This window comes from Salvelinus fontinalis, unplaced genomic scaffold, assembly GCF_029448725.1.
Source record: "Salvelinus fontinalis isolate EN_2023a unplaced genomic scaffold, ASM2944872v1 scaffold_0202, whole genome shotgun sequence".
In the NCBI taxonomy this organism is placed as follows: domain Eukaryota; kingdom Metazoa; phylum Chordata; class Actinopteri; order Salmoniformes; family Salmonidae; genus Salvelinus; species Salvelinus fontinalis.
In genome coordinates, this window is record NW_026600411.1 from 85,001 (window position 1) to 111,095 (window position 26,095).

The 26,095-nt window shown below is 39.3% G+C and overlaps 60 non-coding genes across 60 annotated transcripts; all 60 read left to right on the forward strand.

The window, feature by feature from the left end:
- Positions 1-505: 505 nt before the first annotated feature.
- trnaq-uug (transfer RNA glutamine (anticodon UUG)) lies at positions 506-577 on the forward strand. Its single transcript has one exon. It is a non-coding gene; the product is annotated as a tRNA-Gln (tRNA).
- Positions 578-692: 115 nt separating this feature from the next.
- Positions 693-764, forward strand: trnaq-cug (transfer RNA glutamine (anticodon CUG)). The gene has a single exon. It is a non-coding gene; the product is annotated as a tRNA-Gln (tRNA).
- Positions 765-1,524: 760 nt separating this feature from the next.
- trnaq-uug (transfer RNA glutamine (anticodon UUG)) lies at positions 1,525-1,596 on the forward strand. Its single transcript has one exon. It is a non-coding gene; the product is annotated as a tRNA-Gln (tRNA).
- A 115-nt stretch (positions 1,597-1,711) lies between these two features.
- Positions 1,712-1,783, forward strand: trnaq-cug (transfer RNA glutamine (anticodon CUG)). The gene has a single exon. It is a non-coding gene; the product is annotated as a tRNA-Gln (tRNA).
- Positions 1,784-2,543: 760 nt separating this feature from the next.
- Positions 2,544-2,615, forward strand: trnaq-uug (transfer RNA glutamine (anticodon UUG)). Its single transcript has one exon. It is a non-coding gene; the product is annotated as a tRNA-Gln (tRNA).
- A 115-nt stretch (positions 2,616-2,730) lies between these two features.
- Positions 2,731-2,802, forward strand: trnaq-cug (transfer RNA glutamine (anticodon CUG)). The gene has a single exon. It is a non-coding gene; the product is annotated as a tRNA-Gln (tRNA).
- A 322-nt stretch (positions 2,803-3,124) lies between these two features.
- On the forward strand, positions 3,125-3,196 carry trnaq-uug (transfer RNA glutamine (anticodon UUG)). The gene has a single exon. It is a non-coding gene; the product is annotated as a tRNA-Gln (tRNA).
- Positions 3,197-3,311: 115 nt separating this feature from the next.
- trnaq-cug (transfer RNA glutamine (anticodon CUG)) lies at positions 3,312-3,383 on the forward strand. Its single transcript has one exon. It is a non-coding gene; the product is annotated as a tRNA-Gln (tRNA).
- Positions 3,384-3,498: 115 nt separating this feature from the next.
- trnaq-cug (transfer RNA glutamine (anticodon CUG)) lies at positions 3,499-3,570 on the forward strand. The gene has a single exon. It is a non-coding gene; the product is annotated as a tRNA-Gln (tRNA).
- Positions 3,571-4,143: 573 nt separating this feature from the next.
- trnaq-uug (transfer RNA glutamine (anticodon UUG)) lies at positions 4,144-4,215 on the forward strand. The gene has a single exon. It is a non-coding gene; the product is annotated as a tRNA-Gln (tRNA).
- A 115-nt stretch (positions 4,216-4,330) lies between these two features.
- On the forward strand, positions 4,331-4,402 carry trnaq-cug (transfer RNA glutamine (anticodon CUG)). Its single transcript has one exon. It is a non-coding gene; the product is annotated as a tRNA-Gln (tRNA).
- A 115-nt stretch (positions 4,403-4,517) lies between these two features.
- On the forward strand, positions 4,518-4,589 carry trnaq-cug (transfer RNA glutamine (anticodon CUG)). The gene has a single exon. It is a non-coding gene; the product is annotated as a tRNA-Gln (tRNA).
- Positions 4,590-5,162: 573 nt separating this feature from the next.
- On the forward strand, positions 5,163-5,234 carry trnaq-uug (transfer RNA glutamine (anticodon UUG)). Its single transcript has one exon. It is a non-coding gene; the product is annotated as a tRNA-Gln (tRNA).
- A 115-nt stretch (positions 5,235-5,349) lies between these two features.
- trnaq-cug (transfer RNA glutamine (anticodon CUG)) lies at positions 5,350-5,421 on the forward strand. Its single transcript has one exon. It is a non-coding gene; the product is annotated as a tRNA-Gln (tRNA).
- Positions 5,422-5,536: 115 nt separating this feature from the next.
- trnaq-cug (transfer RNA glutamine (anticodon CUG)) lies at positions 5,537-5,608 on the forward strand. Its single transcript has one exon. It is a non-coding gene; the product is annotated as a tRNA-Gln (tRNA).
- Positions 5,609-6,179: 571 nt separating this feature from the next.
- Positions 6,180-6,251, forward strand: trnaq-uug (transfer RNA glutamine (anticodon UUG)). Its single transcript has one exon. It is a non-coding gene; the product is annotated as a tRNA-Gln (tRNA).
- A 115-nt stretch (positions 6,252-6,366) lies between these two features.
- Positions 6,367-6,438, forward strand: trnaq-cug (transfer RNA glutamine (anticodon CUG)). Its single transcript has one exon. It is a non-coding gene; the product is annotated as a tRNA-Gln (tRNA).
- A 115-nt stretch (positions 6,439-6,553) lies between these two features.
- On the forward strand, positions 6,554-6,625 carry trnaq-cug (transfer RNA glutamine (anticodon CUG)). Its single transcript has one exon. It is a non-coding gene; the product is annotated as a tRNA-Gln (tRNA).
- A 573-nt stretch (positions 6,626-7,198) lies between these two features.
- trnaq-uug (transfer RNA glutamine (anticodon UUG)) lies at positions 7,199-7,270 on the forward strand. The gene has a single exon. It is a non-coding gene; the product is annotated as a tRNA-Gln (tRNA).
- A 115-nt stretch (positions 7,271-7,385) lies between these two features.
- Positions 7,386-7,457, forward strand: trnaq-cug (transfer RNA glutamine (anticodon CUG)). Its single transcript has one exon. It is a non-coding gene; the product is annotated as a tRNA-Gln (tRNA).
- Positions 7,458-8,360: 903 nt separating this feature from the next.
- trnaq-uug (transfer RNA glutamine (anticodon UUG)) lies at positions 8,361-8,432 on the forward strand. The gene has a single exon. It is a non-coding gene; the product is annotated as a tRNA-Gln (tRNA).
- A 115-nt stretch (positions 8,433-8,547) lies between these two features.
- Positions 8,548-8,619, forward strand: trnaq-cug (transfer RNA glutamine (anticodon CUG)). The gene has a single exon. It is a non-coding gene; the product is annotated as a tRNA-Gln (tRNA).
- A 322-nt stretch (positions 8,620-8,941) lies between these two features.
- trnaq-uug (transfer RNA glutamine (anticodon UUG)) lies at positions 8,942-9,013 on the forward strand. Its single transcript has one exon. It is a non-coding gene; the product is annotated as a tRNA-Gln (tRNA).
- Positions 9,014-9,128: 115 nt separating this feature from the next.
- On the forward strand, positions 9,129-9,200 carry trnaq-cug (transfer RNA glutamine (anticodon CUG)). The gene has a single exon. It is a non-coding gene; the product is annotated as a tRNA-Gln (tRNA).
- A 760-nt stretch (positions 9,201-9,960) lies between these two features.
- trnaq-uug (transfer RNA glutamine (anticodon UUG)) lies at positions 9,961-10,032 on the forward strand. The gene has a single exon. It is a non-coding gene; the product is annotated as a tRNA-Gln (tRNA).
- A 114-nt stretch (positions 10,033-10,146) lies between these two features.
- On the forward strand, positions 10,147-10,218 carry trnaq-cug (transfer RNA glutamine (anticodon CUG)). The gene has a single exon. It is a non-coding gene; the product is annotated as a tRNA-Gln (tRNA).
- Positions 10,219-10,333: 115 nt separating this feature from the next.
- Positions 10,334-10,405, forward strand: trnaq-cug (transfer RNA glutamine (anticodon CUG)). The gene has a single exon. It is a non-coding gene; the product is annotated as a tRNA-Gln (tRNA).
- Positions 10,406-10,978: 573 nt separating this feature from the next.
- On the forward strand, positions 10,979-11,050 carry trnaq-uug (transfer RNA glutamine (anticodon UUG)). The gene has a single exon. It is a non-coding gene; the product is annotated as a tRNA-Gln (tRNA).
- A 114-nt stretch (positions 11,051-11,164) lies between these two features.
- On the forward strand, positions 11,165-11,236 carry trnaq-cug (transfer RNA glutamine (anticodon CUG)). The gene has a single exon. It is a non-coding gene; the product is annotated as a tRNA-Gln (tRNA).
- A 115-nt stretch (positions 11,237-11,351) lies between these two features.
- On the forward strand, positions 11,352-11,423 carry trnaq-cug (transfer RNA glutamine (anticodon CUG)). The gene has a single exon. It is a non-coding gene; the product is annotated as a tRNA-Gln (tRNA).
- Positions 11,424-11,996: 573 nt separating this feature from the next.
- On the forward strand, positions 11,997-12,068 carry trnaq-uug (transfer RNA glutamine (anticodon UUG)). The gene has a single exon. It is a non-coding gene; the product is annotated as a tRNA-Gln (tRNA).
- A 302-nt stretch (positions 12,069-12,370) lies between these two features.
- Positions 12,371-12,442, forward strand: trnaq-cug (transfer RNA glutamine (anticodon CUG)). Its single transcript has one exon. It is a non-coding gene; the product is annotated as a tRNA-Gln (tRNA).
- Positions 12,443-13,015: 573 nt separating this feature from the next.
- On the forward strand, positions 13,016-13,087 carry trnaq-uug (transfer RNA glutamine (anticodon UUG)). The gene has a single exon. It is a non-coding gene; the product is annotated as a tRNA-Gln (tRNA).
- Positions 13,088-13,202: 115 nt separating this feature from the next.
- trnaq-cug (transfer RNA glutamine (anticodon CUG)) lies at positions 13,203-13,274 on the forward strand. The gene has a single exon. It is a non-coding gene; the product is annotated as a tRNA-Gln (tRNA).
- Positions 13,275-13,389: 115 nt separating this feature from the next.
- Positions 13,390-13,461, forward strand: trnaq-cug (transfer RNA glutamine (anticodon CUG)). Its single transcript has one exon. It is a non-coding gene; the product is annotated as a tRNA-Gln (tRNA).
- Positions 13,462-14,032: 571 nt separating this feature from the next.
- On the forward strand, positions 14,033-14,104 carry trnaq-uug (transfer RNA glutamine (anticodon UUG)). The gene has a single exon. It is a non-coding gene; the product is annotated as a tRNA-Gln (tRNA).
- A 115-nt stretch (positions 14,105-14,219) lies between these two features.
- On the forward strand, positions 14,220-14,291 carry trnaq-cug (transfer RNA glutamine (anticodon CUG)). The gene has a single exon. It is a non-coding gene; the product is annotated as a tRNA-Gln (tRNA).
- Positions 14,292-14,406: 115 nt separating this feature from the next.
- trnaq-cug (transfer RNA glutamine (anticodon CUG)) lies at positions 14,407-14,478 on the forward strand. Its single transcript has one exon. It is a non-coding gene; the product is annotated as a tRNA-Gln (tRNA).
- A 573-nt stretch (positions 14,479-15,051) lies between these two features.
- Positions 15,052-15,123, forward strand: trnaq-uug (transfer RNA glutamine (anticodon UUG)). The gene has a single exon. It is a non-coding gene; the product is annotated as a tRNA-Gln (tRNA).
- A 115-nt stretch (positions 15,124-15,238) lies between these two features.
- Positions 15,239-15,310, forward strand: trnaq-cug (transfer RNA glutamine (anticodon CUG)). The gene has a single exon. It is a non-coding gene; the product is annotated as a tRNA-Gln (tRNA).
- A 1,923-nt stretch (positions 15,311-17,233) lies between these two features.
- Positions 17,234-17,305, forward strand: trnaq-uug (transfer RNA glutamine (anticodon UUG)). Its single transcript has one exon. It is a non-coding gene; the product is annotated as a tRNA-Gln (tRNA).
- A 115-nt stretch (positions 17,306-17,420) lies between these two features.
- trnaq-cug (transfer RNA glutamine (anticodon CUG)) lies at positions 17,421-17,492 on the forward strand. Its single transcript has one exon. It is a non-coding gene; the product is annotated as a tRNA-Gln (tRNA).
- A 761-nt stretch (positions 17,493-18,253) lies between these two features.
- On the forward strand, positions 18,254-18,325 carry trnaq-uug (transfer RNA glutamine (anticodon UUG)). The gene has a single exon. It is a non-coding gene; the product is annotated as a tRNA-Gln (tRNA).
- A 116-nt stretch (positions 18,326-18,441) lies between these two features.
- trnaq-cug (transfer RNA glutamine (anticodon CUG)) lies at positions 18,442-18,513 on the forward strand. The gene has a single exon. It is a non-coding gene; the product is annotated as a tRNA-Gln (tRNA).
- Positions 18,514-19,274: 761 nt separating this feature from the next.
- On the forward strand, positions 19,275-19,346 carry trnaq-uug (transfer RNA glutamine (anticodon UUG)). Its single transcript has one exon. It is a non-coding gene; the product is annotated as a tRNA-Gln (tRNA).
- Positions 19,347-19,462: 116 nt separating this feature from the next.
- Positions 19,463-19,534, forward strand: trnaq-cug (transfer RNA glutamine (anticodon CUG)). The gene has a single exon. It is a non-coding gene; the product is annotated as a tRNA-Gln (tRNA).
- A 115-nt stretch (positions 19,535-19,649) lies between these two features.
- Positions 19,650-19,721, forward strand: trnaq-cug (transfer RNA glutamine (anticodon CUG)). The gene has a single exon. It is a non-coding gene; the product is annotated as a tRNA-Gln (tRNA).
- Positions 19,722-20,482: 761 nt separating this feature from the next.
- trnaq-uug (transfer RNA glutamine (anticodon UUG)) lies at positions 20,483-20,554 on the forward strand. Its single transcript has one exon. It is a non-coding gene; the product is annotated as a tRNA-Gln (tRNA).
- A 114-nt stretch (positions 20,555-20,668) lies between these two features.
- On the forward strand, positions 20,669-20,740 carry trnaq-cug (transfer RNA glutamine (anticodon CUG)). Its single transcript has one exon. It is a non-coding gene; the product is annotated as a tRNA-Gln (tRNA).
- A 115-nt stretch (positions 20,741-20,855) lies between these two features.
- Positions 20,856-20,927, forward strand: trnaq-cug (transfer RNA glutamine (anticodon CUG)). The gene has a single exon. It is a non-coding gene; the product is annotated as a tRNA-Gln (tRNA).
- A 573-nt stretch (positions 20,928-21,500) lies between these two features.
- On the forward strand, positions 21,501-21,572 carry trnaq-uug (transfer RNA glutamine (anticodon UUG)). Its single transcript has one exon. It is a non-coding gene; the product is annotated as a tRNA-Gln (tRNA).
- A 302-nt stretch (positions 21,573-21,874) lies between these two features.
- Positions 21,875-21,946, forward strand: trnaq-cug (transfer RNA glutamine (anticodon CUG)). The gene has a single exon. It is a non-coding gene; the product is annotated as a tRNA-Gln (tRNA).
- Positions 21,947-22,519: 573 nt separating this feature from the next.
- trnaq-uug (transfer RNA glutamine (anticodon UUG)) lies at positions 22,520-22,591 on the forward strand. The gene has a single exon. It is a non-coding gene; the product is annotated as a tRNA-Gln (tRNA).
- Positions 22,592-22,706: 115 nt separating this feature from the next.
- On the forward strand, positions 22,707-22,778 carry trnaq-cug (transfer RNA glutamine (anticodon CUG)). Its single transcript has one exon. It is a non-coding gene; the product is annotated as a tRNA-Gln (tRNA).
- A 115-nt stretch (positions 22,779-22,893) lies between these two features.
- trnaq-cug (transfer RNA glutamine (anticodon CUG)) lies at positions 22,894-22,965 on the forward strand. The gene has a single exon. It is a non-coding gene; the product is annotated as a tRNA-Gln (tRNA).
- Positions 22,966-23,536: 571 nt separating this feature from the next.
- On the forward strand, positions 23,537-23,608 carry trnaq-uug (transfer RNA glutamine (anticodon UUG)). The gene has a single exon. It is a non-coding gene; the product is annotated as a tRNA-Gln (tRNA).
- A 115-nt stretch (positions 23,609-23,723) lies between these two features.
- On the forward strand, positions 23,724-23,795 carry trnaq-cug (transfer RNA glutamine (anticodon CUG)). The gene has a single exon. It is a non-coding gene; the product is annotated as a tRNA-Gln (tRNA).
- A 115-nt stretch (positions 23,796-23,910) lies between these two features.
- On the forward strand, positions 23,911-23,982 carry trnaq-cug (transfer RNA glutamine (anticodon CUG)). Its single transcript has one exon. It is a non-coding gene; the product is annotated as a tRNA-Gln (tRNA).
- Positions 23,983-24,555: 573 nt separating this feature from the next.
- On the forward strand, positions 24,556-24,627 carry trnaq-uug (transfer RNA glutamine (anticodon UUG)). The gene has a single exon. It is a non-coding gene; the product is annotated as a tRNA-Gln (tRNA).
- A 115-nt stretch (positions 24,628-24,742) lies between these two features.
- trnaq-cug (transfer RNA glutamine (anticodon CUG)) lies at positions 24,743-24,814 on the forward strand. Its single transcript has one exon. It is a non-coding gene; the product is annotated as a tRNA-Gln (tRNA).
- Positions 24,815-26,095: the final 1,281 nt, after the last annotated feature.

Sequence of the window (26,095 nt, forward strand, 5' to 3'; positions counted from 1 at the left end):
TGGGTGGGAGTTGATGAGCAGCCTTTGGTACAGATGAATGGCTAGCCTACGGGAAATGCATACTATGAGTGACTAGTAGGTTTGTTAATTGAGAACTTGCTACCTCCCAATGAACCGAAAATATTTCCGATTTTTTTCACCCTAATCACATCAATCGTGTTGGAAATATGTGGACTTACAAGTTGTTACATGGTAGGGTAGCCCAGTTGATACCGTTTATGGCCAGAAAATATTTTCTCTGTTTTTCCGGAGAACCTAGGAGAGTAAATCTGAACCCATCACAGAGTATTGATTACTGGGTTCTGTGCTGTCAAGGTTATCACTCAGGACTCTGAATCCTACTATCTGAGTTCAAGTCTTGGTTGGACCTACCATGTGAATAATTCTTCCTTGTTGAACTAGAAGACAGCTGTCCAAAAATTGTTGTCAGTTGAAAGTATTTGCAACACGTGAAGGAACGACTGTCCATTCTTTTCTGTAAAATTACAAATTTGGTTAAGAATATGGTTCTATGGTGTAATGGTTAGCACTCTGGACTTTGAATCCAGTGATCCGAGTTCAAATCTCGGTAGAACCTTCCTAGCTTTTGTGTTGAATTATTCACATGGCCTACCAATAATCTCATCTCTTGCTGTTAATCGTGTGAACAAATGACAGGAAAATCTGAACACTTCAAAATTATTAATGTACAGGGTTCTATGGTGTAATGGTTTGCACTCAGGACTCTGAATCCTGCGATCCGAGTTCAAATCTCGGTAGGACCGACCTTGATTTTGTGCTGAATTATTCACTTGGCCTACCAATAATCTAATCTCTTGCTGTTATTTGGGTGAACAAATGACAGGAAAATCTGAACAGTTTAATAAAATTTATGTACAGGGTTCTATGGTGTAATGGTTAGCACTCAGGACTCTGAATCCTGCGATCCGATTTCAAATCTCGGTAGGACCTACCTTGATTTTGCAGTGACATACTCCTTTCCTGTCAACTTCAAAATTGTCGTGTGTGAAAGAAACAAGTGGGTGGGAGTTGATGAGCAGCCTTTGGTACAGATGAATGGCTAGCCTACGGGAAATGCATACTATGAGTGACTAGTAGGTTTGTTAATTGAGAACTTGCTACCTCCCAATGAACCGAAAATATTTCCGATTTTTTTCACCCTAATCACATCAATCGTGTTGGAAATATGTGGACTTACAAGTTGTTACATGGTAGGGTAGCCCAGTTGATACCGTTTATGGCCAGAAAATATTTTCTCTGTTTTTCCGGAGAACCTAGGAGAGTAAATCTGAACCCATCACAGAGTATTGATTACTGGGTTCTGTGCTGTCAAGGTTATCACTCAGGACTCTGAATCCTACTATCTGAGTTCAAGTCTTGGTTGGACCTACCATGTGAATAATTCTTCCTTGTTGAACTAGAAGACAGCTGTCCAAAAATTGTTGTCAGTTGAAAGTATTTGCAACACGTGAAGGAACTACTGTCCATTCTTTTCTGTAAAATTACAAATTTGGTTAAGAATATGGTTCTATGGTGTAATGGTTAGCACTCTGGACTTTGAATCCAGTGATCCGAGTTCAAATCTCGGTAGAACCTTCCTAGCTTTTGTGTTGAATTATTCACATGGCCTACCAATAATCTCATCTCTTGCTGTTAATCGTGTGAACAAATGACAGGAAAATCTGAACACTTCAAAGTTATTTATATACAGGGTTCTATAGTGTAATGGTTAGCACTCAGGACTCTGAATCCTGCGATCCGAGTTCAAATCTCGGTAGGACCTACCTCGATTTTGTGCTGAATTATTCACATGGCCTACCAATAATCTAATCTCTTGCTGTTATTTGGGTGAACAAATGACAGGAAAATCTGAACAGTTTAATAAAATTTATGTACAGGGTTCTATGGTGTAATGGTTAGCACTCAGGACTCTGAATCCTGCGATCCGATTTCAAATCTCGGTAGGACCTACCTTGATTTTGCAGTGACATACTCCTTTCCTGTCAACTTCAAAATTGTCGTGTGTGAAAGAAACAAGTGGGTGGGAGTTGATGAGCAGCCTTTGGTACAGATGAATGGCTAGCCTACGGGAAATGCATACTATGAGTGACTAGTAGGTTTGTTAATTGAGAACTTGCTACCTCCCAATGAACCGAAAATATTTCCGATTTTTTTCACCCTAATCACATCAATCGTGTTGGAAATATGTGGACTTACAAGTTGTTACATGGTAGGGTAGCCCAGTTGATACCGTTTATGGCCAGAAAATATTTTCTCTGTTTTTCCGGAGAACCTAGGAGAGTAAATCTGAACCCATCACAGAGTATTGATTACTGGGTTCTGTGCTGTCAAGGTTATCACTCAGGACTCTGAATCCTACTATCTGAGTTCAAGTCTTGGTTGGACCTACCATGTGAATAATTCTTCCTTGTTGAACTAGAAGACAGCTGTCCAAAAATTGTTGTCAGTTGAAAGTATTTGCAACACGTGAAGGAACTACTGTCCATTCTTTTCTGTAAAATTACAAATTTGGTTAAGAATATGGTTCTATGGTGTAATGGTTAGCACTCTGGACTTTGAATCCAGTGATCCGAGTTCAAATCTCGGTAGAACCTTCCTAGCTTTTGTGTTGAATTATTCACATGGCCTACCAATAATCTCATCTCTTGCTGTTAATCGTGTGAACAAATGACAGGAAAATCTGAACACTTCAAAGTTATTTATATACAGGGTTCTATAGTGTAATGGTTAGCACTCAGGACTCTGAATCCTGCGATCCGAGTTCAAATCTCGGTAGGACCTACCTCGATTTTGTGCTGAATTATTCACATGGCCTACCAATAATCTAATCTCTTGCTGTTATTTGGGTGAACAAATGACAGGAAAATCTGAACAGTTCAATAATATTTATGTACAGGGTTCTATGGTGTAATGGTTAGCACTCAGGACTCTGAATCCTACTATCTGAGTTCAAGTCTTGGTTGGACCTACCATGTGAATAATTCTTCCTTGTTGAACTAGAAGACAGCTGTCCAAAAATTGTTGTAAGTTGAAAGTATTTGCAACACGTGAAGGAACGACTGTCCATTCTTTTCTGTAAAATTACAAATTTGGTTAAGAATATGGTTCTATGGTGTAATGGTTAGCACTCTGGACTTTGAATCCAGTGATCCGAGTTCAAATCTCGCTAGAACCTTCCTAGCTTTTGTGTTGAATTATTCACATGGCCTACCAATAATCTCATCTCTTGCTGTTAATCGTGTGAACAAATGACAGGAAAATCTGAACACTTCAAAATTATTTATGTACAGGGTTCTATGGTGTAATGGTTAGCACTCAGGACTCTGAATCCTGCGATCCGAGTTCAAATCTCGGTAGGACCTACCTTGATTTTGTGCTGAATTATTCACTTGGCCTACCAATAATCTAATCTCTTGCTGTTATTTGGGTGAACAAATGACAGGAAAATCTGAACAGTTTAATAATATTTATGTACAGGGTTCTATGGTGTAATGGTTAGCACTCAGGACTCTGAATCCTGCGATCCGAGTTCAAATCTCGGTAGGACCTACCTTGATTTTGCAGTGACATACTCCTTTCCTGTCAACTTCAAAATTGTCGTGTGTGAAAGAAACAAGTGGGTGGGAGTTGATGAGCAGCCTTTGGTACAGATGAATGGCTAGCCTACGGGAAATGCATACTATGAGTGACTAGTAGGTTTGTTAATTGAGAACTTGCTACCTCCCAATGAACCGAAAATATTTCCGATTTTTTTCACCCTAATCACATCAATCGTGTTGGAAATATGTGGACTTACAAGTTGTTACATGGTAGGGTAGCCCAGTTGATACCGTTTATGGCCAGAAAATATTTTCTCTGTTTTTCCGGAGAACCTAGGAGAGTAAATCTGAACCCATCACAGAGTATTGATTACTGGGTTCTGTGCTGTCAAGGTTATCACTCAGGACTCTGAATCCTACTATCTGAGTTCAAGTCTTGGTTGGACCTACCATGTGAATAATTCTTCCTTGTTGAACTAGAAGACAGCTGTCCAAAAATTGTTGTCAGTTGAAAGTATTTGCAACACGTGAAGGAACGACTGTCCATTCTTTTCTGTAAAATTACAAATTTGGTTAAGAATATGGTTCTATGGTGTAATGGTTAGCACTCTGGACTTTGAATCCAGTGATCCGAGTTCAAATCTCGGTAGAACCTTCCTAGCTTTTGTGTTGAATTATTCACATGGCCTACCAATAATCTCATCTCTTGCTGTTAATCGTGTGAACAAATGACAGGAAAATCTGAACACTTCAAAATGATTTATGTACAGGGTTCTATGGTGTAATGGTTAGCACTCAGGACTCTGAATCCTGCGATCCGAGTTCAAATCTCGTTAGGACCTACCTTGATTTTGTGCTGAATTATTCACTTGGCCTACCAATAATCTAATCTCTTGCTGTTATTTGGGTGAACAAATGACAGGAAAATCTGAACAGTTTAATAATATTTATGTACAGGGTTCTGTGGTGTAATGGTTAGCACTCAGGACTCTGAATCCTGCGATCCGAGTTCAAATCTCGGTAGGACCTACCTTGATTTTGCAGTGACATACTCCTTTCCTGTCAACTTCAAAATTGTCGTGTGTGAAAGAAACAAGTGGGTGGGAGTTGATGAGCAGCCTTTGGTACAGATGAATGGCTAGCCTACGGGAAATGCATTCTATGAGTGACTAGTAGGTTTGTTAATTGAGAACTTGCTACCTCCCAATGAACCGAAAATATTTCCGATTTTTTTCACCCTAATCACATCAATCGTGTTGGAAATATGTGGACTTACAAGTTGTTACATGGTAGGGTAGCCCAGTTGATACCGTTTATGGCCAGAAAATATTTTCTCTGTTTTTCCGGAGAACCTAGGAGAGTAAATCTGAACCCATCACAGAGTATTGATTACTGGGTTCTGTGCTGTCAAGGTTATCACTCAGGACTCTGAATCCTACTATCTGAGTTCAAGTCTTGGTTGGACCTACCATGTGAATAATTCTTCCTTGTTGAACTAGAAGACAGCTGTCCAAAAATTGTTGTCAGTTGAAAGTATTTGCAACACGTGAAGGAACGACTGTCCATTCTTTTCTGTAAAATTACAAATTTGGTTAAGAATATGGTTCTATGGTGTAATGGTTAGCACTCTGGACTTTGAATCCAGTGATCCGAGTTCAAATCTCGCTAGAACCTTCCCAGCTTTTGTGTTGAATTATTCACATGGCCTACCAATAATCTCATCTCTTGCTGTTAATCGTGTGAACAAATGACAGGAAAATCTGAACACTTCAAAGTTATTTATGTACAGGGTTCTATGGTGTAATGGTTAGCACTCAGGACTCTGAATCCTGCGATCCGAGTTCAAATCTCGGTAGGACCTACCTCGATTTTGTGCTGAATTATTCACATGGCCTACCAATAATCTAATCACTTTCTGTTATTTGGGTGAACAAATGACAGGAAAATCTGAACAGTTCAATAATATTTATGTACAGGGTTCTATGGTGTAATGGTTAGCACTCAGGACTCTGAATCCTGCGATCCGAGTTCATATCTCGGTAGGACCTACCTTGATTTTGCAGTGACATACTCCTTTCCTGTCAACTTCAAAATTGTCGTGTGTGAAAGAAACAAGTGGGTGGGAGTTGATGAGCAGCCTTTGGTACAGATGAATGGCTAGCCTACGGGAAATGCATACTATGAGTGACTAGTAGGTTTGTTGATTGAGAACTTGCTACCTCCCAATGAACCAAAAATATTTCCGATTTTTTTCACCCTAATCACATCAATCGTGTTGGAAATATGTGGACTTACAAGTTGTTACATGGTAGGGTAGCCCAGTTGATACCGTTTATGGCCAGAAAATATTTTCTGTTTTTCCGGAGAACCTAGGAGAGTAAATCTGAACCCATCACAGAGTATTGATTACTGGGTTCTGTGCTGTCAAGGTTATCACTCAGGACTCTGAATCCTACTATCTGAGTTCAAGTCTTGGTTGGACCTACCATGTGAATAATTCTTCCTTGTTGAACTAGAAGACAGCTGTCCAAAAATTGTTGTCAGTTGAAAGTATTTGCAACACGTGAAGGAACGACTGTCCATTCTTTTCTGTAAAATTACAAATTTGGTTAAGAATATGGTTCTATGGTGTAATGGTTAGCACTCTGGACTTTGAATCCAGTGATCCGAGTTCAAATCTCGGTAGAACCTTCCTAGCTTTTGTGTTGAATTATTCACATGGCCTACCAATAATCTCATCTCTTGCTGTTAATCGTGTGAACAAATGACAGGAAAATCTGAACACTTCAAAATTATTTATGTACAGGGTTCTATGGTGTAATGGTTAGCACTCAGGACTCTGAATCCTGCGATCCGAGTTCAAATCTCGGTAGGACCTACCTTGATATTGTGCTGAATTATTCACTTGGCCTACCAATAATCTAATCTCTTGCTGTTATTTGGGTGAACAAATGACAGGAAAATCTGAACAGTTTAATAATATTTATGTACAGGGTTCTATGGTGTAATGGTTAGCACTCAGGACTCTGAATCCTGCGATCCGAGTTCAAATCTCGGTAGGACCTACCTTGATTTTGCAGTGACATACTCCTTTCCTGTCAACTTCAAAATTGTCGTGTGTGAAAGAAACAAGTGGGTGGGAGTTGATGAGCAGCCTTTGGTACAGATGAATGGCTAGCCTACGGGAAATGCATACTATGAGTGACTAGTAGGTTTGTTAATTGAGAACTTGCTACCTCCCAATGAACCGAAAATATTTCCGATTTTTTTCACCCTAATCACATCAATCGTGTTGGAAATATGTGGACTTACAAGTTGTTACATGGTAGGGTAGCCCAGTTGATACCGTTTATGGCCAGAAAATATTTTCTCTGTTTTTCCGGAGAACCTAGGAGAGTAAATCTGAACCCATCACAGAGTATTGATTACTGGGTTCTGTGCTGTCAAGGTTATCACTCAGGACTCTGAATCCTACTATCTGAGTTCAAGTCTTGGTTGGACCTACCATGTGAATAATTCTTCCTTGTTGAACTAGAAGACAGCTGTCCAAAAATTGTTGTCAGTTGAAAGTATTTGCAACACGTGAAGGAACGACTGTCCATTCTTTTCTGTAAAATTACAAATTTGGTTAAGAATATGGTTCTATGGTGTAATGGTTAGCACTCTGGACTTTGAATCCAGTGATCCGAGTTCAAATCTCGGTAGAACCTTCCTAGCTTTTGTGTTGAATTATTCACATGGCCTACCAATAATCTCATCTCTTGCTGTTAATCGTGTGAACAAATGACAGGAAAATCTGAACACTTCAAAGTTATTTATATACAGGGTTCTATGGTGTAATGGTTAGCACTCAGGACTCTGAATCCTGCGATCCGAGTTCAAATCTCGGTAGGACCTACCTCGATTTTGTGCTGAATTATTCACATGGCCTACCAATAATCTAATCTCTTGCTGTTATTTGGGTGAACAAATGACAGGAAAATCTGAACAGTTCAATAATATTTATGTACAGGGTTCTATGGTGTAATGGTTAGCACTCAGGACTCTGAATCCTACTATCTGAGTTCAAGTCTTGGTTGGACCTACCATGTGAATAATTCTTCCTTGTTGAACTAGAAGACAGCTGTCCAAAAATTGTTGTCAGTTGAAAGTATTTGCAACACGTGAAGGAACGACTGTCCATTCTTTTCTGTAAAATTACAAATTTGGTTAAGAATATGGTTCTATGGTGTAATGGTTAGGAATCTGGACTTTGAATCCAGTGATCCGAGTTCAAATCTCGGTAGAACCTTCCTAGCTTTTGTGTTGAATTATTCACATGGCCTACCAATAATCTCATCTCTTGCTGTTAATCGTGTGAACAAATGACAGGAAAATCTGAACACTTCAAAATTATTTATGTACAGTGTTCTATGGTGTTATGGTTAGCACTCAGGACTCTGAATCCTGCGATCCGAGTTCAAATCTCGGTAGGACCTACCTTGATTTTGTGCTGAATTATTCACTTGGCCTACCAATAATCTAATCTCTTGCTGTTATTTGGGTGAACAAATGACAGGAAAATCTGAACAGTTTAATAATATTTATGTACAGGGTTCTATGGTGTAATGGTTAGCACTCAGGACTCTGAATCCTACTATCTGAGTTCAAGTCTTGGTTGGACCTACCATGTGAATAATTCTTCCTTGTTGAACTAGAAGACAGCTGTCCGAAAATTGTTGTCAGTTGAAAGTATTTGCAACACGTGAAGGAACGACTGTCCATTCTTTTCTGTAAAATTACAAATTTGGTTAAGAATATGGTTCTATGGTGTAATGGTTAGCACTCTGGACTTTGAATCCAGTGATCCGAGTTCAAATCTCGGTAGAACCTTCCTAGCTTTTGTGTTGAATTATTCACATGGCCTACCAATAATCTCATCTCTTGCTGTTAATCGTGTGAACAAATGACAGGAAAATCTGAACACTTCAAAGTTATTTATATACAGGGTTCTATAGTGTAATGGTTAGCACTCAGGACTCTGAATCCTGCGATCCGAGTTCAAATCTCGGTAGGACCTACCTCGATTTTGTGCTGAATTATTCACATGGCCTACCAATAATCTAATCTCTTGCTGTTATTTGGGTGAACAAATGACAGGAAAATCTGAACAGTTCAATAATATTTATGTACAGGGTTCTATGGTGTAATGGTTAGCACTCAGGACTCTGAATCCTACTATCTGAGTTCAAGTCTTGGTTGGACCTACCATGTGAATAATTCTTCTTTGTTGAACTAGAAGACAGCTGTCCAAAAATTGTTGTAAGTTGAAAGTATTTGCAACACGTGAAGGAACGACTGTCCATTCTTTTCTGTAAAATTACAAATTTGGTTAAGAATATGGTTCTATGGTGTAATGGTTAGCACTCTGGACTTTGAATCCAGTGATCCGAGTTCAAATCTCGGTAGAACCTTCCTAGCTTTTGTGTTGAATTATTCACATGGCCTACCAATAATCTCATCTCTTGCTGTTAATCGTGTGAACAAATGACAGGAAAATCTGAACACTTCAAAATTATTTATGTACAGGGTTCTATGGTGTAATGGTTAGCACTCAGGACTCTGAATCCTGCGATCCGAGTTCAAATCTCGGTAGGACCTACCTTGATTTTGTGCTGAATTATTCACTTGGCCTACCAATAATCTAATCTCTTGCTGTTATTTGGGTGAACAAATGACAGGAAAATCTGAACAGTTTAATAATATTTATGTACAGGGTTCTATTGTGTAATGTTTAGCACTCTGGACTCTGAATCCTGCGATCCGAGTTCATATCTCGGTAGGACCTACCTTGATTTTGCAGTGACATACTCCTTTCCTGTCAACTTCAAAATTGTCGTGTGTGAAAGAAACAAGTGGGTGGGAGTTGATGAGCAGCCTTTGGTACAGATGAATGGCTAGCCTACGGGAAATGCATACTATGAGTGACTAGTAGGTTTGTTAATTGAGAACTTGCTACCTCCCAATGAACCAAAAATATTTCCGATTTTTTTCACCCTAATCACATCAATCGTGTTGGAAATATGTGGACTTACAAGTTGTTACATGGTAGGGGAGCCCAGTTGATACCGTTTATGGCCAGAAAATATTTTCTCTGTTTTTCCGGAGAACCTAGGAGAGTAAATCTGAACCCATCACAGAGTATTGATTACTGGGTTCTGTGCTGTCAAGGTTATCACTCAGGACTCTGAATCCTACTATCTGAGTTCAAGTCTTGGTTGGACCTACCATGTGAATAATTCTTCCTTGTTGAACTAGAAGACAGCTGTCCAAAAATTGTTGTCAGTTGAAAGTATTTGCAACACGTGAAAGAACGACTGTCCATTCTTTTCTGTAAAATTACAAATTTGGTTAAAAATATGGTTCTATGGTGTAATGGTTAGCACTCTGGACTTTGAATCCAGTGATCCGAGTTCAAATCTCGGTAGAACCTTCCTAGCTTTTGTGTTGAATTATTCACATGGCCTACCAATAATCTCATCTCTTGCTGTTAATCGTGTGAACAAATGACAGGAAAATCTGAACACTTCAAAATGTTTATCTACAGGGTTCTATGGTGTAATGGTTAGCACTCAGGACTCTGAATCCTGCGATCCGAGTTCAAATCTCGTTAGGACCTACCTTGATTTTGTGCTGAATTATTCACTTGGCCTACCAATAATCTAATCTCTTGCTGTTATTTGGGTGAACAAATGACAGGAAAATCTGAACAGTTTAATAATATTTATGTACAGGGTTCTGTGGTGTAATGGTTAGCACTCAGGACTCTGAATCCTGCGATCCGAGTTCAAATCTCGGTAGGACCTATCTTGATTTTGCAGTGACATACTCCTTTCCTGTCAACTTCAAAATTGTCGTGTGTGAAAGAAACAAGTGGGTGGGAGTTGATGAGCAGCCTTTGGTACAGATGAATGGCTAGCCTACGGGAAATGCATACTATGAGTGACTAGTAGGTTTGTTAATTGAGAACTTGCTACCTCCCAATGAACCAAAAATATTTCCGATTTTTTTCACCCTAATCACATCAATCGTGTTGGAAATATGTGGACTTACAAGTTGTTACATGGTAGGGGAGCCCAGTTGATACCGTTTATGGCCAGAAAATATTTTCTCTGTTTTTCCGGAGAACCTAGGAGAGTAAATCTGAACCCATCACAGAGTATTGATTACTGGGTTCTGTGCTGTCAAGGTTATCACTCAGGACTCTGAATCCTACTATCTGAGTTCAAGTCTTGGTTGGACCTACCATGTGAATAATTCTTCCTTGTTGAACTAGAAGACAGCTGTCCAAAAATTGTTGTCAGTTGAAAGTATTTGCAACACGTGAAAGAACGACTGTCCATTCTTTTCTGTAAAATTACAAATTTGGTTAAGAATATGGTTCTATGGTGTAATGGTTAGCACTCTGGACTTTGAATCCAGTGATCCGAGTTCAAATCTCGGTAGAACCTTCCTAGCTTTTGTGTTGAATTATTCACATGGCCTACCAATAATCTCATCTCTTGCTGTTAATCGTGTGAACAAATGACAGGAAAATCTGAACACTTCAAAATGTTTATCTACAGGGTTCTATGGTGTAATGGTTAGCACTCAGGACTCTGAATCCTGCGATCCGAGTTCAAATCTCGTTAGGACCTACCTTGATTTTGTGCTGAATTATTCACTTGGCCTACCAATAATCTAATCTCTTGCTGTTATTTGGGTGAACAAATGACAGGAAAATCTGAACAGTTTAATAATATTTATGTACAGGGTTCTGTGGTGTAATGGTTAGCACTCAGGACTCTGAATCCTGCGATCCGAGTTCAAATCTCGGTAGGACCTATCTTGATTTTGCAGTGACATACTCCTTTCCTGTCAACTTCAAAATTGTCGTGTGTGAAAGAAACAAGTGGGTGGGAGTTGATGAGCAGCCTTTGGTACAGATGAATGGCTAGCCTACGGGAAATGCATACTATGAGTGACTAGTAGGTTTGTTAATTGAGAACTTGCTACCTCCCAATGAACCAAAAATATTTCCGATTTTTTTCACCCTAATCACATCAATCGTGTTGGAAATATGTGGACTTACAAGTTGTTACATGGTAGGGGAGCCCAGTTGATACCGTTTATGGCCAGAAAATATTTTCTCTGTTTTTCCGGAGAACCTAGGAGAGTAAATCTGAACCCATCACAGAGTATTGATTACTGGGTTCTGTGCTGTCAAGGTTATCACTCAGGACTCTGAATCCTACTATCTGAGTTCAAGTCTTGGTTGGACCTACCATGTGAATAATTCTTCCTTGTTGAACTAGAAGACAGCTGTCCAAAAATTGTTGTCAGTTGATAGTATTTGCAACACGTGAAGGAACGACTGTCCATTCTTTTCTGTAAAATTACAAATTTGGTTAAGAATATGGTTCTATGGTGTAATGGTTAGCACTCTGGACTTTGAATCCAGTGATCCGAGTTCAAATCTCGGTAGAACCTTCCTAGCTTTTGTGTTGAATTATTCACATGGCCTACCAATAATCTCATCTCTTGCTGTTAATCGTGTGAACAAATGACAGGAAAATCTGAACACTTCAAAATGATTTATGTACAGGGTTCTATGGTGTAATGGTTAGCACTCAGGACTCTGAATCCTGCGATCCGAGTTCAAATCTCGTTTGGACCTACCTTGATTTTGTGCTGAATTATTCACTTGGCCTACCAATAATCTAATCTCTTGCTGTTATTTGGGTGAACAAATGACAGGAAAATCTGAACAGTTTAATAATATTTATGTACAGGGTTCTGTGGTGTAATGGTTAGCACTCAGGACTCTGAATCCTGCGATCCGAGTTCAAATCTCGGTAGGACCTACCTTGATTTTGCAGTGACATACTCCTTTCCTGTCAACTTCAAAATTGTCGTGTGTGAAAGAAACAAGTGGGTGGGAGTTGATGAGCAGCCTTTGGTACAGATGAATGGCTAGCCTACGGGAAATGCATTCTATGAGTGACTAGTAGGTTTGTTAATTGAGAACTTGCTACCTCCCAATGAACCGAAAATATTTCCGATTTTTTTCACCCTAATCACATCAATCGTGTTGGAAATATGTGGACTTACAAGTTGTTACATGGTAGGGTAGCCCAGTTGATACCGTTTATGGCCAGAAAATATTTTCTCTGTTTTTCCGGAGAACCTAGGAGAGTAAATCTGAACCCATCACAGAGTATTGATTACTGGGTTCTGTGCTGTCAAGGTTATCACTCAGGACTCTGAATCCTACTATCTGAGTTCAAGTCTTGGTTGGACCTACCATGTGAATAATTCTTCCTTGTTGAACTAGAAGACAGCTGTCCAAAAATTGTTGTCAGTTGAAAGTATTTGCAACACGTGAAGGAACGACTGTCCATTCTTTTCTGTAAAATTACAAATTTGGTTAAGAATATGGTTCTATGGTGTAATGGTTAGCACTCTGGACTTTGAATCCAGTGATCCGAGTTCAAATCTCGGTAGAACCTTCCCAGCTTTTGTGTTGAATTATTCACATGGCCTACCAATAATCTCATCTCTTGCTGTTAATCGTGTGAACAAATGACAGGAAAATCTGAACACTTCAAAGTTATTTATGTACAGGGTTCTATGGTGTAATGGTTAGCACTCAGGACTCTGAATCCTGCGATCCGAGTTCAAATCTCGGTAGGACCTACCTCGATTTTGTGCTGAATTATTCACATGGCCTACCAATAATCTAATCACTTTCTGTTATTTGGGTGAACAAATGACAGGAAAATCTGAACAGTTCAATAATATTTATGTACAGGGTTCTATGGTGTAATGGTTAGCACTCAGGACTCTGAATCCTGCGATCCGAGTTCATATCTCGGTAGGACCTACCTTGATTTTGCAGTGACATACTCCTTTCCTGTCAACTTCAAAATTGTCGTGTGTGAAAGAAACAAGTGGGTGGGAGTTGATGAGCAGCCTTTGGTACAGATGAATGGCTAGCCTACGGGAAATGCATACTATGAGTGACTAGTAGGTTTGTTGATTGAGAACTTGCTACCTCCCAATGAACCAAAAATATTTCCGATTTTTTTCACCCTAATCACATCAATCGTGTTGGAAATATGTGGACTTACAAGTTGTTACATGGTAGGGTAGCCCAGTTGATACCGTTTATGGCCAGAAAATATTTTCTGTTTTTCCGGAGAACCTAGGAGAGTAAATCTGAACCCATCACAGAGTATTGATTACTGGGTTCTGTGCTGTCAAGGTTATCACTCAGGACTCTGAATCCTACTATCTGAGTTCAAGTCTTGGTTGGACCTACCATGTGAATAATTCTTCCTTGTTGAACTAGAAGACAGCTGTCCAAAAATTGTTGTCAGTTGAAAGTATTTGCAACACGTGAAGGAACGACTGTCCATTCTTTTCTGTAAAATTACAAATTTGGTTAAGAATATGGTTCTATGGTGTAATGGTTAGCACTCTGGACTTTGAATCCAGTGATCCAAGTTCAAATCTCGGTAGAACCTTCCTAGCTTTTGTGTTGAATTATTCACATGGCCTACCAATAATCTCATCTCTTGCTGTTAATCGTGTGAACAAATGACAGGAAAATCTGAACACTTCAAAATTATTTATGTACAGGGTTCTATGGTGTAATGGTTAGCACTCAGGACTCTGAATCCTGCGATCCGAGTTCAAATCTCGGTAGGACCTACCTTGATATTGTGCTGAATTATTCACTTGGCCTACCAATAATCTAATCTCTTGCTGTTATTTGGGTGAACAAATGACAGGAAAATCTGAACAGTTTAATAATATTTATGTACAGGGTTCTATGGTGTAATGGTTAGCACTCAGGACTCTGAATCCTGCGATCCGAGTTCAAATCTCGGTAGGACCTACCTTGATTTTGCAGTGACATACTCCTTTCCTGTCAACTTCAAAATTGTCGTGTGTGAAAGAAACAAGTGGGTGGGAGTTGATGAGCAGCCTTTGGTACAGATGAATGGCTAGCCTACGGGAAATGCATACTATGAGTGACTAGTAGGTTTGTTAATTGAGAACTTGCTACCTCCCAATGAACCGAAAATATTTCCGATTTTTTTCACCCTAATCACATCAATCGTGTTGGAAATATGTGGACTTACAAGTTGTTACATGGTAGGGTAGCCCAGTTGATACCGTTTATGGCCAGAAAATATTTTCTCTGTTTTTCCGGAGAACCTAGGAGAGTAAATCTGAACCCATCACAGAGTATTGATTACTGGGTTCTGTGCTGTCAAGGTTATCACTCAGGACTCTGAATCCTACTATCTGAGTTCAAGTCTTGGTTGGACCTACCATGTGAATAATTCTTCCTTGTTGAACTAGAAGACAGCTGTCCAAAAATTGTTGTCAGTTGAAAGTATTTGCAACACGTGAAGGAACGACTGTCCATTCTTTTCTGTAAAATTACAAATTTGGTTAAGAATATGGTTCTATGGTGTAATGGTTAGCACTCTGGACTTTGAATCCAGTGATCCGAGTTCAAATCTCGGTAGAACCTTCCTAGCTTTTGTGTTGAATTATTCACATGGCCTACCAATAATCTCATCTCTTGCTGTTAATCGTGTGAACAAATGACAGGAAAATCTGAACACTTCAAAGTTATTTATATACAGGGTTCTATGGTGTAATGGTTAGCACTCAGGACTCTGAATCCTGCGATCCGAGTTCAAATCTCGGTAGGACCTACCTCGATTTTGTGCTGAATTATTCACATGGCCTACCAATAATCTAATCTCTTGCTGTTATTTGGGTGAACAAATGACAGGAAAATCTGAACAGTTCAATAATATTTATGTACAGGGTTCTATGGTGTAATGGTTAGCACTCAGGACTCTGAATCCTACTATCTGAGTTCAAGTCTTGGTTGGACCTACCATGTGAATAATTCTTCCTTGTTGAACTAGAAGACAGCTGTCCAAAAATTGTTGTCAGTTGAAATTATTTGCAACACGTGAAGGAACGACTGTCCATTCTTTTCTGTAAAATTACAAATTTGGTTAAGAATATGGTTCTATGGTGTAATGGTTAGGAATCTGGACTTTGAATCCAGTGATCCGAGTTCAAATCTCGGTAGAACCTTCCTAGCTTTTGTGTTGAATTATTCACATGGCCTACCAATAATCTCATCTCTTGCTGTTAATCGTGTGAACAAATGACAGGAAAATCTGAACACTTCAAAATTATTTATGTACAGTGTTCTATGGTGTTATGGTTAGCACTCAGGACTCTGAATCCTGCGATCCGAGTTCAAATCTCGGTAGGACCTACCTTGATTTTGTGCTGAATTATTCACTTGGCCTACCAATAATCTAATCTCTTGCTGTTATTTGGGTGAACAAATGACAGGAAAATCTGAACAGTTTAATAATATTTGTGTACAGGGTTCTATGGTGTAATGGTTAGCACTCAGGACTCTGAATCCTACTATCTGAGTTCAAGTCTTGGTTGGACCTACCATGTGAATAATTCTTCCTTGTTGAACTAGAAGACAGCTGTCCGAAAATTGTTGTCAGTTGAAAGTATTTGCAACACGTGAAGGAACGACTGTCCATTCTTTTCTGTAAAATTACAAATTTGGTTAAGAATATGGTTCTATGGTGTAATGGTTAGGAATCTGGACTTTGAATCCAGTGATCCGAGTTCAAATCTCGGTAGAACCTTCCTAGCTTTTGTGTTGAATTATTCACATGGCCTATCAATAATCTCATCTCTTGCTGTTAATCGTGTGAACAAATGACAGGAAAATCTGAACACTTCAAAATTATTTATGTACAGGGTTCTATGGTGTTATGGTTAGCACTCAGGACTCTGAATCCTGCGATCCGAGTTCAAATCTCGGTAGGACCTACCTTGATTTTGTGCTGAATTATTCACTTGGCCTACCAATAATCTAATCTCTTGCTGTTATTTGGGTGAACAAATGACAGGAAAATCTGAACAGTTTAATAATATTTATGTACAGGGTTCTATGGTGTAATGGTTAGCACTCAGGACTCTGAATCCTGCGATCTGAGTTTAAATCTCGGTAGGACCTACCTCGAATTTGCAGTGACATACTCCTCTCCTGTCAACTTTAAAATTGTCGTGTGTGAAAGAAACAAGTGGGTGGGAGTTGATGAGCAGCCTTTGGTACACATGAATGGCTAGCCTACAGGAAATGCATACTATGAGTGCCTAGTAGGTTTGTTAATTGAGAACTTGCTACCTCCCAATGAACCGAAAATATTTCAGATTTTTTTCCCCCGTAATCACATCAATCGTGTTGGAAATATGTGGACTTACAAGTTGTTACATGGTAGGGTAGCCCAGTTGATACCGTTTATGGCCAGAAAATATTTTCTCTGTTTTTCCGGAGAACCTAGGAGAGTAAATCTGAACCCATCACAGAGTATTGATTACTGGGTTCTGTGCTGTCAAGGTTATCACTCAGGACTCTGAATCCTACTATCTGAGTTCAAGTCTTGGTTGGACCTACCATGTGAATAATTCTTCCTTGTTGAACTAGAAGACAGCTGTCCAAAAATTGTTGTCAGTTGAAAGTATTTGCAACACGTGAAGGAACGACTGTCCATTATTTTCTGTAAAATTACAAATTTGGTTAAGAATATGGTTCTATGGTGTAATGGTTAGCACTCTGGACTTTGAATCCAGTGATCCGAGTTCAAATCGCGGTAGAACCTTCCTAGCTTTTGTGTTGAATTATTCACATGGCCAACCAATAATCTCATCTCTTGCTGTTAATCGTGTGAACAATTGACAGGAAAATCTGAACACTTCAAAATTAGTTATGTACAGGGTTCTATGGTGTAATGGTTAGCACTCAGGACTCTGAATCCTGCGATCCGAGTTCAAATCTCGGTAGGACCTACCTTGATTTTGTGCTGAATTATTCACTTGGCCTACCAATAATCTAATCTCTTGCTGTTATTTGGGTGAACAAATGACAGGAAAATCTGAACAGTTTAATAATATTTATGTACAGGGTTCTATGGTGTAATGGTTAGCACTCAGGACTCTGAATCCTGCGATCTGAGTTTAAATCTCGGTAGGACCTACCTCGAATTTGCAGTGACATACTCCTCTCCTGTCAACTTTAAAATTGTCGTGTGTGAAAGAAACAAGTGGGTGGGAGTTGATGAGCAGCCTTTGGTACACATGAATGGCTAGCCTACAGGAAATGCATACTATGAGTGCCTAGTAGGTTTGTTAATTGAGAACTTGCTACCTCCCAATGAACCGAAAATATTTCAGATTTTTTTCCCCCGTAATCACATCAATCGTGTTGGAAATATGTGGACTTACAAGTTGTTACATGGTAGGGTAGCCCAGTTGATACCGTTTATGGCCAGAAAATATTTTCTCTGTTTTTCCGGAGAACCTAGGAGAGTAAATCTGAACCCATCACAGAGTTTTGATTACTGGGTTCTGTGCTGTCAAGGTTATCACTCAGGACTCTGAATCCTACTATCTGATTTCAAGTCTTGGTTGGACCTACCATGTGAATAATTCTTCCTTGTTGAACTAGAAGACAGCTGTCCAAAAATTGTTGTCAGTTGAAAGTATTTGCAACACGTGAAGGAACGACTGTCCATTCTTTTCTGTAAAATTACAAATTTGGTTAAGAATATGGTTCTATGGTGTAATGGTTAGCACTCTGGACTTTGAATCCAGTGATCCGAGTTCAAATCTCAGTAGAACCTTCCTAGCATTTTGTGTTGAATTATTCACATGGCCAACCAATAATCTCATCTCTTGTTGTTAATCGTGTGAACAAATGACAGGAAAATCTGAACACTTCAAAATTAGTTATGTACAGGGTTCTATGGTGTAATGGTTTGCACTCAGGACTCTGAATCCTGTGATCCGAGTTCAAATCTCGGTAGGACCTACCTTGATTTTGTGCTGAATTATTCACTTGGCCTACCAATAATCTAATCTCTTGCTGTTATTTGGGTGAACAAATGACAGGAAAATCTGAACAGTTTAATAATATTTATGTACAGGGTTCTATGGTGTAATGGTTAGCACTCAGGACTCTGAATCCTGCGATCTGAGTTTAAATCTCGGTAGGACCTACCTCGAATTTGCAGTGACATACTCCTCTCCTGTCAACTTTAAAATTGTCGTGTGTGAAAGAAACAAGTGGGTGGGAGTTGATGAGCAGCCTTTGGTACACATGAATGGCTAGCCTACAGGAAATGCATACTATGAGTGCCTAGTAGGTTTGTTAATTGAGAACTTGCTACCTCCCAATGAACCGAAAATATTTCAGATTTTTTTCCCCCGTAATCACATCAATCGTGTTGGAAATATGTGGACTTACAAGTTGTTACATGGTAGGGTAGCCCAGTTGATACCGTTTATGGCCAGAAAATATTTTCTCTGTTTTTCCGGAGAACCTAGGAGAGTAAATCTGAACCCATCACAGAGTATTGATTACTGGGTTCTGTGCTGTCAAGGTTATCACTCAGGACTCTGAATCCTACTATCTGAGTTCAAGTCTTGGTTGGACCTACAATGTGAATAATTCTTCCTTGTTGAACTAGAAGACAGCTGTCCAAAAATTGTTGTCAGTTGAAAGTATTTGCAACACGTGAAGGAACGACTGTCCATTCTTTTCTGTAAAATTACAAATTTGGTTAAGAATATGGTTCTATGGTGTAATGGTTAGCACTCTGGACTTTGAATCCAGTGATCCGAGTTCAAATCTCGGTAGAACCTTCCTAGCATTTTGTGTTGAATTATTCACATGGCCAACCAATAATCTCATCTCTTGCTGTTAATCGTGTGAACAAATGACAGGAAAATCTGAACACTTCAAAATTAGTTATGTACAGGGTTCTATGGTGTAATGGTTAGCACTCAGGACTCTGAATCCTGCGATCCGAGTTCAAATCTCGGTAGGACCTACCTTGATTTTGTGCTGAATTATTCACATGGACTACCAATAATCTCATCTCTTGCTGTTAATCGTGTGAACAAATGACAGGAAAATCTGAACACTTCAAAATTATTTATGTACAGGGTTCTATGGTGTAATGGTTAGCACTCAGGACTCTGAATCCTGCGATCCGAGTTCAAATCTCGGTAGGACCTACCTTGATTTTGTGCTGAATTATTCACTTGGCCTACCAATAATCTAATCTCTTGCTGTTATTTGGGTGAACAAATGACAGGAAAATCTGAACAGTTTAATAATATTTATGTACAGGGTTCTGTGGTGTAATGGTTAGCACTCAGGACTCTGAATCCTGCGATCTGAGTTTAAATCTCGGTAGGACCTACCTCGAATTTGCAGTGACATACTCCTCTCCTGTCAACTTTAAAATTGTCGTGTGTGAAAGAAACAAGTGGGTGGGAGTTGATGAGCAGCCTTTGGTACACATGAATGGCTAGCCTACAGGAAATGCATACTATGAGTGCCTAGTAGGTTTGTTAATTGAGAACTTGCTACCTCCCAATGAACCGAAAATATTTCAGATTTTTTTCCCCCGTAATCACATCAATCGTGTTGGAAATATGTGGACTTACAAGTTGTTACATGGTAGGGTAGCCCAGTTGATACCGTTTATGGCCAGAAAATATTTTCTCTGTTTTTCCGGAGAACCTAGGAGAGTAAATCTGAACCCATCACAGAGTATTGATTACTGGGTTCTGTGCTGTCAAGGTTATCACTCAGGACTCTGAATCCTACTATCTGAGTTCAAGTCTTGGTTGGACCTACCATGTGAATAATTCTTCCTTGTTGAACTAGAAGACAGCTGTCCAAAAATTGTTGTCAGTTGAAAGTATTTGCAACACGTGAAAGAACGACTGTCCATTCTTTTCTGTAAAATTACAAATTTGGTTAAGAATATGGTTCTATGGTGTAATGGTTAGCACTCTGGACTTTGAATCCAGTGATCCGAGTTCAAATCTCGGTAGAACCTTCCTAGCTTTTGTGTTGAATTATTCACATGGCCTACCAATAATCTCATCTCTTGCTGTTAATCGTGTGAACAAATGACAGGAAAATCTGAACACTTCAAAATGTTTATCTACAGGGTTCTATGGTGTAATGGTTAGCACTCAGGACTCTGAATCCTGCGATCCGAGTTCAAATCTCGTTAGGACCTACCTTGATTTTGTGCTGAATTATTCACTTGGCCTACCAATAATCTAATCTCTTGCTGTTATTTGGGTGAACAAATGACAGGAAAATCTGAACAGTTTAATAATATTTATGTACAGGGTTCTGTGGTGTAATGGTTAGCACTCAGGACTCTGAATCCTGCGATCCGAGTTCAAATCTCGGTAGGACCTATCTTGATTTTGCAGTGACATACTCCTTTCCTGTCAACTTCAAAATTGTCGTGTGTGAAAGAAACAAGTGGGTGGGAGTTGATGAGCAGCCTTTGGTACAGATGAATGGCTAGCCTACGGGAAATGCATACTATGAGTGACTAGTAGGTTTGTTAATTGAGAACTTGCTACCTCCCAATGAACCAAAAATATTTCCGATTTTTTTCACCCTAATCACATCAATCGTGTTGGAAATATGTGGACTTACAAGTTGTTACATGGTAGGGGAGCCCAGTTGATACCGTTTATGGCCAGAAAATATTTTCTCTGTTTTTCCGGAGAACCTAGGAGAGTAAATCTGAACCCATCACAGAGTATTGATTACTGGGTTCTGTGCTGTCAAGGTTATCACTCAGGACTCTGAATCCTACTATCTGAGTTCAAGTCTTGGTTGGACCTACCATGTGAATAATTCTTCCTTGTTGAACTAGAAGACAGCTGTCCAAAAATTGTTGTCAGTTGATAGTATTTGCAACACGTGAAGGAACGACTGTCCATTCTTTTCTGTAAAATTACAAATTTGGTTAAGAATATGGTTCTATGGTGTAATGGTTAGCACTCTGGACTTTGAATCCAGTGATCCGAGTTCAAATCTCGGTAGAACCTTCCTAGCTTTTGTGTTGAATTATTCACATGGCCTACCAATAATCTCATCTCTTGCTGTTAATCGTGTGAACAAATGACAGGAAAATCTGAACACTTCAAAATGATTTATGTACAGGGTTCTATGGTGTAATGGTTAGCACTCAGGACTCTGAATCCTGCGATCCGAGTTCAAATCTCGTTTGGACCTACCTTGATTTTGTGCTGAATTATTCACTTGGCCTACCAATAATCTAATCTCTTGCTGTTATTTGGGTGAACAAATGACAGGAAAATCTGAACAGTTTAATAATATTTATGTACAGGGTTCTGTGGTGTAATGGTTAGCACTCAGGACTCTGAATCCTGCGATCCGAGTTCAAATCTCGGTAGGACCTACCTTGATTTTGCAGTGACATACTCCTTTCCTGTCAACTTCAAAATTGTCGTGTGTGAAAGAAACAAGTGGGTGGGAGTTGATGAGCAGCCTTTGGTACAGATGAATGGCTAGCCTACGGGAAATGCATTCTATGAGTGACTAGTAGGTTTGTTAATTGAGAACTTGCTACCTCCCAATGAACCGAAAATATTTCCGATTTTTTTCACCCTAATCACATCAATCGTGTTGGAAATATGTGGACTTACAAGTTGTTACATGGTAGGGTAGCCCAGTTGATACCGTTTATGGCCAGAAAATATTTTCTCTGTTTTTCCGGAGAACCTAGGAGAGTAAATCTGAACCCATCACAGAGTATTGATTACTGGGTTCTGTGCTGTCAAGGTTATCACTCAGGACTCTGAATCCTACTATCTGAGTTCAAGTCTTGGTTGGACCTACCATGTGAATAATTCTTCCTTGTTGAACTAGAAGACAGCTGTCCAAAAATTGTTGTCAGTTGAAAGTATTTGCAACACGTGAAGGAACGACTGTCCATTCTTTTCTGTAAAATTACAAATTTGGTTAAGAATATGGTTCTATGGTGTAATGGTTAGCACTCTGGACTTTGAATCCAGTGATCCGAGTTCAAATCTCGGTAGAACCTTCCCAGCTTTTGTGTTGAATTATTCACATGGCCTACCAATAATCTCATCTCTTGCTGTTAATCGTGTGAACAAATGACAGGAAAATCTGAACACTTCAAAGTTATTTATGTACAGGGTTCTATGGTGTAATGGTTAGCACTCAGGACTCTGAATCCTGCGATCCGAGTTCAAATCTCGGTAGGACCTACCTCGATTTTGTGCTGAATTATTCACATGGCCTACCAATAATCTAATCACTTTCTGTTATTTGGGTGAACAAATGACAGGAAAATCTGAACAGTTCAATAATATTTATGTACAGGGTTCTATGGTGTAATGGTTAGCACTCAGGACTCTGAATCCTGCGATCCGAGTTCATATCTCGGTAGGACCTACCTTGATTTTGCAGTGACATACTCCTTTCCTGTCAACTTCAAAATTGTCGTGTGTGAAAGAAACAAGTGGGTGGGAGTTGATGAGCAGCCTTTGGTACAGATGAATGGCTAGCCTACGGGAAATGCATACTATGAGTGACTAGTAGGTTTGTTGATTGAGAACTTGCTACCTCCCAATGAACCAAAAATATTTCCGATTTTTTTCACCCTAATCACATCAATCGTGTTGGAAATATGTGGACTTACAAGTTGTTACATGGTAGGGTAGCCCAGTTGATACCGTTTATGGCCAGAAAATATTTTCTGTTTTTCCGGAGAACCTAGGAGAGTAAATCTGAACCCATCACAGAGTATTGATTACTGGGTTCTGTGCTGTCAAGGTTATCACTCAGGACTCTGAATCCTACTATCTGAGTTCAAGTCTTGGTTGGACCTACCATGTGAATAATTCTTCCTTGTTGAACTAGAAGACAGCTGTCCAAAAATTGTTGTCAGTTGAAAGTATTTGCAACACGTGAAGGAACGACTGTCCATTCTTTTCTGTAAAATTACAAATTTGGTTAAGAATATGGTTCTATGGTGTAATGGTTAGCACTCTGGACTTTGAATCCAGTGATCCAAGTTCAAATCTCGGTAGAACCTTCCTAGCTTTTGTGTTGAATTATTCACATGGCCTACCAATAATCTCATCTCTTGCTGTTAATCGTGTGAACAAATGACAGGAAAATCTGAACACTTCAAAATTATTTATGTACAGGGTTCTATGGTGTAATGGTTAGCACTCAGGACTCTGAATCCTGCGATCCGAGTTCAAATCTCGGTAGGACCTACCTTGATATTGTGCTGAATTATTCACTTGGCCTACCAATAATCTAATCTCTTGCTGTTATTTGGGTGAACAAATGACAGGAAAATCTGAACAGTTTAATAATATTTATGTACAGGGTTCTATGGTGTAATGGTTAGCACTCAGGACTCTGAATCCTGCGATCCGAGTTCAAATCTCGGTAGGACCTACCTTGATTTTGCAGTGACATACTCCTTTCCTGTCAACTTCAAAATTGTCGTGTGTGAAAGAAACAAGTGGGTGGGAGTTGATGAGCAGCCTTTGGTACAGATGAATGGCTAGCCTACGGGAAATGCATACTATGAGTGACTAGTAGGTTTGTTAATTGAGAACTTGCTACCTCCCAATGAACCGAAAATATTTCCGATTTTTTTCACCCTAATCACATCAATCGTGTTGGAAATATGTGGACTTACAAGTTGTTACATGGTAGGGTAGCCCAGTTGATACCGTTTATGGCCAGAAAATATTTTCTCTGTTTTTCCGGAGAACCTAGGAGAGTAAATCTGAACCCATCACAGAGTATTGATTACTGGGTTCTGTGCTGTCAAGGTTATCACTCAGGACTCTGAATCCTACTATCTGAGTTCAAGTCTTGGTTGGACCTACCATGTGAATAATTCTTCCTTGTTGAACTAGAAGACAGCTGTCCAAAAATTGTTGTCAGTTGAAAGTATTTGCAACACGTGAAGGAACGACTGTCCATTCTTTTCTGTAAAATTACAAATTTGGTTAAGAATATGGTTCTATGGTGTAATGGTTAGCACTCTGGACTTTGAATCCAGTGATCCGAGTTCAAATCTCGGTAGAACCTTCCTAGCTTTTGTGTTGAATTATTCACATGGCCTACCAATAATCTCATCTCTTGCTGTTAATCGTGTGAACAAATGACAGGAAAATCTGAACACTTCAAAGTTATTTATATACAGGGTTCTATGGTGTAATGGTTAGCACTCAGGACTCTGAATCCTGCGATCCGAGTTCAAATCTCGGTAGGACCTACCTCGATTTTGTGCTGAATTATTCACATGGCCTACCAATAATCTAATCTCTTGCTGTTATTTGGGTGAACAAATGACAGGAAAATCTGAACAGTTCAATAATATTTATGTACAGGGTTCTATGGTGTAATGGTTAGCACTCAGGACTCTGAATCCTACTATCTGAGTTCAAGTCTTGGTTGGACCTACCATGTGAATAATTCTTCCTTGTTGAACTAGAAGACAGCTGTCCAAAAATTGTTGTCAGTTGAAATTATTTGCAACACGTGAAGGAACGACTGTCCATTCTTTTCTGTAAAATTACAAATTTGGTTAAGAATATGGTTCTATGGTGTAATGGTTAGGAATCTGGACTTTGAATCCAGTGATCCGAGTTCAAATCTCGGTAGAACCTTCCTAGCTTTTGTGTTGAATTATTCACATGGCCTACCAATAATCTCATCTCTTGCTGTTAATCGTGTGAACAAATGACAGGAAAATCTGAACACTTCAAAATTATTTATGTACAGTGTTCTATGGTGTTATGGTTAGCACTCAGGACTCTGAATCCTGCGATCCGAGTTCAAATCTCGGTAGGACCTACCTTGATTTTGTGCTGAATTATTCACTTGGCCTACCAATAATCTAATCTCTTGCTGTTATTTGGGTGAACAAATGACAGGAAAATCTGAACAGTTTAATAATATTTGTGTACAGGGTTCTATGGTGTAATGGTTAGCACTCAGGACTCTGAATCCTACTATCTGAGTTCAAGTCTTGGTTGGACCTACCATGTGAATAATTCTTCCTTGTTGAACTAGAAGACAGCTGTCCGAAAATTGTTGTCAGTTGAAAGTATTTGCAACACGTGAAGGAACGACTGTCCATTCTTTTCTGTAAAATTACAAATTTGGTTAAGAATATGGTTCTATGGTGTAATGGTTAGGAATCTGGACTTTGAATCCAGTGATCCGAGTTCAAATCTCGGTAGAACCTTCCTAGCTTTTGTGTTGAATTATTCACATGGCCTATCAATAATCTCATCTCTTGCTGTTAATCGTGTGAACAAATGACAGGAAAATCTGAACACTTCAAAATTATTTATGTACAGGGTTCTATGGTGTTATGGTTAGCACTCAGGACTCTGAATCCTGCGATCCGAGTTCAAATCTCGGTAGGACCTACCTTGATTTTGTGCTGAATTATTCACTTGGCCTACCAATAATCTAATCTCTTGCTGTTATTTGGGTGAACAAATGACAGGAAAATCTGAACAGTTTAATAATATTTATGTACAGGGTT